This window comes from Cupressus sempervirens, chromosome 9 (genome assembly GCF_028749045.1).
Source record: "Cupressus sempervirens isolate cs-2001-9-10 chromosome 9, ASM2874904v1, whole genome shotgun sequence".
Classification (NCBI taxonomy): Eukaryota; Viridiplantae; Streptophyta; class Pinopsida; order Cupressales; family Cupressaceae; genus Cupressus; species Cupressus sempervirens.
In genome coordinates this window covers 540,469,039-540,478,248 of record NC_143126.1, presented here as the reverse complement: position 1 = coordinate 540,478,248, position 9,210 = coordinate 540,469,039, and the positions used below count along the sequence as shown (strand labels likewise).

The window sequence follows — 9,210 nt, the reverse complement described above, 5'->3', positions numbered from 1 at the left end:
GAAATGAGGCCATGACTGTTGCTGCAATTTTCTCTGCATCAGTCTCCTCAATACCTTGTATCTCTAGAAGACTTCCTCCAGTAGCTTCCTATTCTTCTTCCTCATCATCTAGATTGACATCATCAATTTCATCATCTTTTATTTCTACATCATCTTCCTCATCTTTATCATCCTTGTGATCAACATTTACTATAAAGTCACTAGGTTGATGCAACTTATAAATGTTTTTCCATGTAGTTGTGGTTGCCTTCACTACATACTCAATTTCTTTCATCAATATCATACATGAGTTGAATTTAAGAGTGAACTTCTCTTCATTTTTCTTCAATGATTCCTTCATCTCCTTGTTACTGAGACTTGGCATCCGTTTCCTCAAGGTCTATTCATAAATATCCTTGATAGTCTTGTGTGCATTTTCCCATATTGGCTTTATTACCTACATAAGTTCATTGGGAATTTTTTGTGCAAGCTGATTTGGTGAGTACTTCTATTTTCCCAATTTTTACATAAGCATGTCCTCAATATGATTTTTCTCATCTGCATTCCTGGTCTCATACTTAAGATATTTGAAATTTTCCATGCTAGCTCATTCTTCCATTTTCTTTAATTATTCCTGAAGTGTAGGTGGATCTCTTTTGAAGATTATTTTCTCGTCTTCATCTTCACCTAACTTCAATTATTTCCTTGACTTGGCTGCCCTTCTAGTGAATACAACAGGGAATGACTTGGCAAGTTTGGTTATTATAACCTTACCTTTCTTCCTTAGAGGCTCTTCTTCCTCAGATTTTGCTTCTTCTTCTTCATCATTTGCATCATCATCTTGTATATCATTAGCTTTTCCCTCAGCAAGCATTAGAGTAGAACTTTCTTTCCTTGTGCCTTTTAGTATCTTCTCTACTCTTTTCCTTCCTTTGTTTACTGCTTGGGGTAGCTTAATTTGAAGCTCTATTCTTTCATTAGATTCATCATATGTGCCGAAGTATGTAGCTTTTGGATCCATAGGTTCATTCAATAGAACCTCTATGATGTCTTTAGTATCATCAATATTAACCTCGTACTCTAGAGGCTTAACCCATGCAACTCTAGGTCTGACTACCTAAAAATATACTTTGTCACAATCCACCATGAAACATATATCATCTTTTTAATCTTCAACAGGTTTCTTAGGGATCCTATATCTATTATTCATCTTCTCCTTGAATGTTTCAAAGTATTTGTCCATGATACTTTCAAAATTTTTACCTATCTCTGCTATATACTCATTAATTTGATACAAAATAGGAACACCTTTCCTCTATACTATTGTACCTTTGTAAGGAAAAAAATTTGAACAAGGAAGAATAAACATGTTAGAAGAGATCCAAACTTACATGAATTATTCTTTGATCCTCTGATGCTCTCCATATTCTTGTTGAATTGATTCAACAACAATTTAGCAAGATCAAAAGATAGGTTATTCTTTACAACCTTGTAAGCAAGATTGACAGCTTCACATGATACATTGTTTAATCTGCTCGAACTGTAAATCTTACCTGCAATGATATGAATGCCAAACTTTAATTCCACATTAGTTACACTACTAATTTTCATTCCTCTTCCATCCCACTCAAAACGAGTTCACTTTTCCAGCTCTACTTGACTTAGGGTTTTAGTTGTCTTCTCTTTATTAAGCATTGGGAGTCTAGTAATTCTATGAATCATTTTCTTGGTTATCTAAATAGGTTTCTCCAACCATAACTATTTATTATATACATAGCTCAAAATAGATCTCATCCATTTGACCTGGAAGTCTCTTGGCATATGAGAGGTATGAGTCAAGCCCTTCGTTACCAAATGTTGATTTTTGGGTTTCAATGCACCACCCACACATATTTCCCTGAATGCCTCATTCATTTCTATTGTTCCAAGTTCTTGGATTGACCAGTGATAAAAAAGAACATATGTTGTGCATGAGTAATACTTAGGCAGAATTTGAGATTGTGCACCATACGGGTCAAGCACCTCTGTAATCGTTGGACTTAACTTGAAATTTGGTGCCTTGCAATCAACTCAACAAACTAACATTTTAGAACCTTTATTGTTTTTACTGTTGGAAGATGTCATTGCTTAGTAGGGTTTCTATAAAATTTTAAAATCTTCAACAACAAACACTTAAGTTATTTGAAGGCTTTGGATTTATTCTTCACAAATAGCTCCACAAATTCGTGATGAAACATTGCCTTCAATTTCTTCCTTTTAACAAATTTTCACCTTTCAATCACTATTAATGCTTAGTACTTCATACTCACTCAATGATAGGCAGCCCTCTACTTAGTTTAGTCTTTAATACTTGGAAAACATCTACAACTCGGTAGAGTCACCATTACTCGATAGTAACTACCGACTTGAGTATGCAATAATATGTGACCCGGCCTTGCTCGATAAGGTCTTCTACTTTCCATTAGGCTCGGTGATCCTTGTGCATCTTGAATGTCGATTGGATCGTTCTTTTTGTCAGCTAGAATTGATGTTAGATTACTTCTTTTGAATCATAGTTCCAGTGATCTCCATAGGGAACTAAGTTGAAGTGATTGGACCACCCAACTCATTGATATGGGTGTCATTCACTTCATGATCTTGGTTTGCATTCTCTGGAGATTTTGGTACCCACTTTTTCCTCATTTGCTTTCTCATATTGTCAGCTTTGGCTTTCTTTTCATCTTCAATTCTATTTGTGTTCATACAATTCTTGGCAAGATGTCCAAGTTTTGTATAGATAAAACATCTTTTAGTAGTGTCTCTTTTTCTCATATGATGTTTCACACAATTTTCTCCAATGTGCCCAAATTCACCACAATAGTGACATATGCACCATGTATTATTCCCATCCAAATATTACTTTCACAATTTGTTATGTTGGGTTCCACTATTTGGTTTTGCACTCTAAAGATTTGTGTTTTTGTTTATTGCAATTATGATAATTACCTTCAAACTTAGGTTTCTCTTTACATTCATTTGCTCTATGACCATGCTTATTACAACTGTAACATTTTCCATTGAATTTTGCTTTGCCATTACTCCAACATTTATTTGATGTATGACTTATCTTACCACAATGATTGCAAGTAGGTCTTTGATTCTTTTGAGCTCCTTGTTGAGATGATTCACCTTCTTCTGTGTATCGTATTCCAGCTTTGACTTTGTGTCTAAATTGATTTTGTTCATTCAATTGATTCATGTTTTCCTGAGATTTCATCATTCTTTCATAGGTTTGCTTTTCAGTGTTGAGATCATTTTGTAGTCTTTCGTTCTCTAATCTTAGATTCATAAGTTCTTCATTTGCAATGGTGAGTTGATCAATGAAGTCTTCTTGCTAAAGGGATAGATGTTGAATTTCATTGTTCTCTTCTTTTATCTTTTCTTTTTCTTTATCTTTTTCTTCCATGACTTCACATAGTCTCACTAATTGGATTTCTTGTTCTCTTTTCAATTTTTCGACTTCTTCTTGAAGATTGAAATTCTTTTCTAATAGGTCTTTGATTGCTTCATCTGCTTCATCTGAATTTCTTTTGAGATATATATCTTCAATTCTTTCTTCAGTGTAGAGATTGTCATTCATTTGTACTGCAAGATCTTTCCTTCTTTTCAATGATTGAAAGAGTTGTTTCTTTGCTTTCTTTAGTTTCCCAATGGCTAATTCAAGATCCAAATTTTTATTGTCAATAGCCTTATCTAACCTATATACCTGCATTTCCTCTGATCTTTACTCAAGTTGTTAAACTTCTAATGTGAGAACCCAAATAGCTCTGATACCAATTGTTGGAAATATAAGGTATGCAAGGTTACTGAGAGGGGAGGGGTGAATTAGGAACCAATAAAAATTATCTTACTTCACCAATTAATCCTTCATATAATATTCTAATCTAACTGCATGCATGAAAGAATGAAAAAAAATAAACATTCATAACACTTTGACACAAGATTTGGTGACCAAAAAACCTTCCAATTAGAAAGTAAAACTGGGGTGGGGATGATATCCACAAGCTTTAGTACTGTAGTATACAGTTAACCTATTAAGGCTTACAATTGACCGCTTCTAGTGATCTACCCTATTAGGAGCAATAAGGTCTATGAGGTCCACCTTGTTAAAGGATTTACAAACATACAATGAAGTATGCACTCGATTAGGAGATTTAGCAAAGACTATTAAGTATACCTTGTTAAAGGATTTGGCTAATGCACCTGTTAGGATGAACTAATGGTTGATCTTTGATTTGCAACTCTAATTCGCTGGTTGAGATTCATTGAATTACAATGATCACATGACTATGATAGATAATACTTTGTTGTCCCTTATACTTCTTGTAACCATCTTTAATTCGTGCTTATGCTCATCATGTTCTCTTTACATATATATTTGGATATGATACAATGCATTACATATATACCAAACCAAATTACAACTTACTGGAGTTAGTTACAATACCAATTTCATCATAATTCACAAAGTCGGCCCAATTATTGTAACTCAGGTTCTGAAGACAAACTTGGTGATGTTCTAATACACAACAAACACTGTCAACACTCGACAATCTTTAGCACTTGGTTGAACTTGAAGCTAGGTCCATACTAATCACTTGAACTTGGTCCATACTAATCACTTGAACTTGGTCCATACTAATCACTTAAACTTGGTCAACACTGTGTGACTCAGTGAACTCTCAGAAACTCAGTAGCAACTGGATCACTTGGTTGACACTATATGACTTGGTCAACACTAGATTCACTTTGTTAACCCTATGAGCTCGGTAAACATTGTTTGATTTGGTTAACACTACAGAGCTTGGTCAACACTATGATCTTCTTCACTTCCACTGATTGGCTCGGTAGCCTCTGCTATGCTCAGTTTACACTAAACTTTGTCTCTCAAGCTCAGTAAACACTGCAAACTGACTTAGGTGCTCGGTAGATAATGTATTTTGATTACTTAGCTTGGGAACAACTAAATCACTTGGTTAACACTGCAAATTGAATGATAAGCTCAATTGCAATTGTAGAGCTTGGTACAATGTAACCAATTGACTAAGTGTTGAGTCAATGATAAACAAATTGACCTTTATGTCAACAACTATTTACTAATGATATTCTCCTCATTTTTTTTTGGTATTCAAGGCATATTTCCATCTATTGTTAATCTTTGATATAGCTCATTAGGAATTTGATTGCCAATCTCTAAAGGTGCATATTTGACTCTAGTCACTCAGATAGTGTTCATTTTATCATTTAGTTGCCTCAACTGTAACTCGGCAATATCATTTTTGTGACTTTTGTTTACAATTTTGTATCCTAAATCAACTACTATTCATGGAACAATGTTGAATCTACTCGATTGAAATATCTTTTAAGCAATTGCATACACACCGAACTTAATTTCCAAATCTTCAATCATGTCCACTTTCATTCCTCTATTGTCTCATTGCGGCTTTGTATTTTCTTCTATTTTCTCTCTTAAGCGTCATTCTAATGGGTTTTACTTGGCCAGTGCTAGGGTATCTAGTAACCATATGGATTACATCTTTGGTTATCTTAAATAGTGCATCCAACCACATATGCATGTCATGAACTTGACTTAACACAACCCTAATCGAGTTTGATTGAAATCCTTGGGAAAGTGTAGGGTATGAATGAGTCTTGTTGATTCCAAATGTTTAAACTCTTCTTTCAGTTTTCCATCCACTCACATTTGATCGTAAACTTCATGCAGTTTGAGATCTCCCACTTCTTTGGTTTTGCAATGATAAAACAATCACACATCTTTTACGAGTAAAACCCTAGGTGGTATTGCACATAGGGCACCTACCTTATCAGTTTGTGTGGCAATTTTGGGTGTAATTTGAATTTTGGCTCTTCACACACATCATTCCTTATCAATTTGATTGTGTTTACCTTCGCCTTGGTCTTCCTCTTAACACTTGTTGAGCATAAGCCATTTTCGTGCAACAGGGTTTAAGCAAGTACTCAGTCTGCTCACTCGGTTGCTTCTAAATTACTTTGCTCTCAAATTCACTAATGAGATTTTGCCTCAAATTCTTGTACAACCGATTATCACTCTAATCACTTAAACTCACTCTTATCTCTTGCAGGGTAGATAATGAGAATTGAAAACTCCATTATGTACAAGAAAATCACAATTTTTGATAGTTTAGAGCACATTAAATACATCTTACACCACTATCTGTTGTATTTAATAAATTCGATTACCTTTGGTAGCTCGGTCATGACACACTTCCCAAATTTATTGGGTGACATAATAGACTTTATCCATATCAAGTAGAGCATCTCTCCTTTGATGTTATAAACTCAGTTACTAACATTGGCACATTGTTACAGACTAGCTCGATTAAGCTCAACTGATTGCAATATTCCATACTCCATAAAATGTTCTTGTGCATCAAATGCAATGCAAAAATGGACTTTTACTACAGTTCCTAACTTTTGGGTGTAATTTGAATTTTGGCTCTTCACACACATCATTCCTTATCAATTTGATTGTGTTTACCTTCGCCTTGGTCTTCCTCTTAACACTTGTTGAGCATAAGCCATTTTCGTGCAACAGGGTTTAAGCAAGTACTCAGTCTGCTCACTCGGTTGCTTCTAAATTACTTTGCTCTCAAATTCACTAATGAGATTTTGCCTCAAATTCTTGTACAACCGATTATCACTCTAATCACTTAAACTCACTCTTATCTCTTGCAGGGTAGATAATGAGAATTGAAAACTCCATTATGTACAAGAAAATCACAATTTTTGATAGTTTAGAGCACATTAAATACATCTTACACCACTATCTGTTGTATTTAATAAATTCGATTACCTTTGGTAGCTCGGTCATGACACACTTCCCAAATTTATTGGGTGACATAATAGACTTTATCCATATCAAGTAGAGCATCTCTCCTTTGATGTTATAAACTCAGTTACTAACATTGGCACATTGTTACGGACTAGCTCGATTAAGCTCAACTGATTGCAATATTCCATACTCCATAAAATGTTCTTGTGCATCAAATGCAATGCAAAAATGGACTTTTACTAAAGTTCCTAACTTACTCGTGTGTTTTAATTAGGGGTGGAGGTGTTTTAGTATGATGCATATGGAAATTATGTTGCATTGAAGAAGGAAAATGTACTAATTATAGTTCAACTTCTAAAATCTATGGTATTGATTGAAATAGTTATAATTTCATTTTTTTCCATCTAAATCTAGTTGAAGTCATCCATCATAAATTTGAGCAATAGAAGGTATTATGTACCTTTACAATATGAATTGAAGTGTATATACCAACTTTTATTTGTATATTACAAGATTGAAATAAAATGTTATTGGAAATTGAAGCTAAAAGGTGGGGGTTCGAGGATGGGCAGGCCGGGAGGATGAGTGGGAGAGAGGAGCAAGCGGCGTGTAGTCCTTCCACTGTAGGGAGCGGGAGGTAATCGTTGCTCTGTGAAACCAGCCTCACGCGGTCCCCTCCGCCTTACGCTGCCAGACAGAACGCATCCCTCCTTCGAAAGATGGCCTGACAGCAACTCTCTACTTGGAGCAGGGCACGCCACAATCGTATGCCACGCATCTCTCCCTCCTTCCAAACTAATCCCGCCTGTTCCACCACCTTGTGCGTCCCCACTCGGGTTACAAGCCCACGCTACCGAGCTCGACATCCAACACGGTCAAACTCTTCATATTTAAACTTGTGCTTAATTTATTTCCTACTACGTGTGGGACAAATATACATCTCCCGCTCAGGCCATCGCATCTGCTTCGTCTTCGTGAAGGCCTCTGTGTTTGCATTGCACAACATTTAATTTAACACGCGGACTGCCTGCCGTTTTTATTAGTATTTATAATCGAATCCGCTTCTCTATCCTTAATTCTGTCTTTCGCATCGACCGCATTTATTACACTGAACTCGATTTATCATTGCATGGCATTCATGATAGTTACGTACACCTGTTATCAGGAGCCTATGACGGTTGTGTTTTTAGTATATTTATAACTTGTAAAGCTTCCGCTTTTTCATTTAGTTTCTGGGAGACCTTCTGCAGTATTGTCGACGGCTGATTTACTCATAGCGCTCGATGTTCGTAACTCATCCTAAATCACATTCATGACATCCTCCACATGATATAAAGTTCATGATGGTCTTTCTTATAATGGTTTTTTTTTTTTTTTCTAGTTGTGGGATATGAGTTAAGAATTGGGAATTGCTAATTTAGAATTCTTATTCTAGAATAGGAATTTGATCCCTCTATTTGATTAGACAAAATAGAAATGGGAAATGTTTCAAAATATCACAGTCAAAGAAATATTAAAGCACGAAGTATCAGGACAAGAAGAAATGTAGAATAGTGGGAACAAGATTGGGGCTGAGTTATGAGTTATGTTGTAATTCAGATGGGGGGATATATAGAGATTTAGACTTTGAAAGAAAGCACCCCATGGAAGGATTGTCTCCTTCTATCAACATCTGCATAGTTTGTACTAGACTCCATGGACTGAAGATAGATGGATCCCCCATATCTTGGTTCTCTGAGTAAACGATCATTGTTGCAAGGCAAATCTTCTTGTTGGGAAGATAGATGATCGAATAAGGGTGCAGTGTTTGAGCTCTGAGCTTCACCCTATCGAAAATCAAATTGAAAAAAATGTGAAACTATTTGAAATTGAGCATGGATTGAACTTGTGTTCCTGTAGGCATCGTGAAATTTGATCACATCGCTTTCTACTGCAATTCTAAGTTATGACCCTAATGTGGCCACCACTACCGAATGGAGCAACAAGATTGTTGATTTTCTTTACCAGGGTTTTTTGGGTTTATAGATTGCGCATAAATGTTTGCTTAGAGATTATCAGTTTGAAGTGGATCTGAAAATATAATCAAATAAGAGAAAGTAAAAATAGGAATAGGAATAGCTATTCCAATAACAAGTGTTTTTTTTTGGAATGGTCATATGCTCATTTTAGGGGCAAAATGAGCATATGTATCCCTATTCCCAAATCCGATTTGGTGCACCAAACAAAGAATTCAAAACATATTCTTGATTTTCTATTCTTATTCCAACAACCAAACGGGTCGTAAGATCTTTGATGCCTTTAGCTAAAGCCTAGCTACTCACCATAATCTTATCCAAACTTTAGCTTGAGAGAGACAAAGTAAATTTATCTTTTAATAT

At 35.5% G+C, this 9,210-nt stretch overlaps 1 non-coding gene across 1 annotated transcript; it reads right to left on the bottom strand.

Annotated features, from left to right (window-relative positions):
- Nucleotides 1-7,378: 7,378 nt before the first annotated feature.
- On the bottom strand, nucleotides 7,379-7,696 carry LOC149539756 (signal recognition particle RNA). The gene has a single exon (XR_016356613.1).
- Between the last annotated feature and the right edge of the window lie 1,514 nt (nucleotides 7,697-9,210).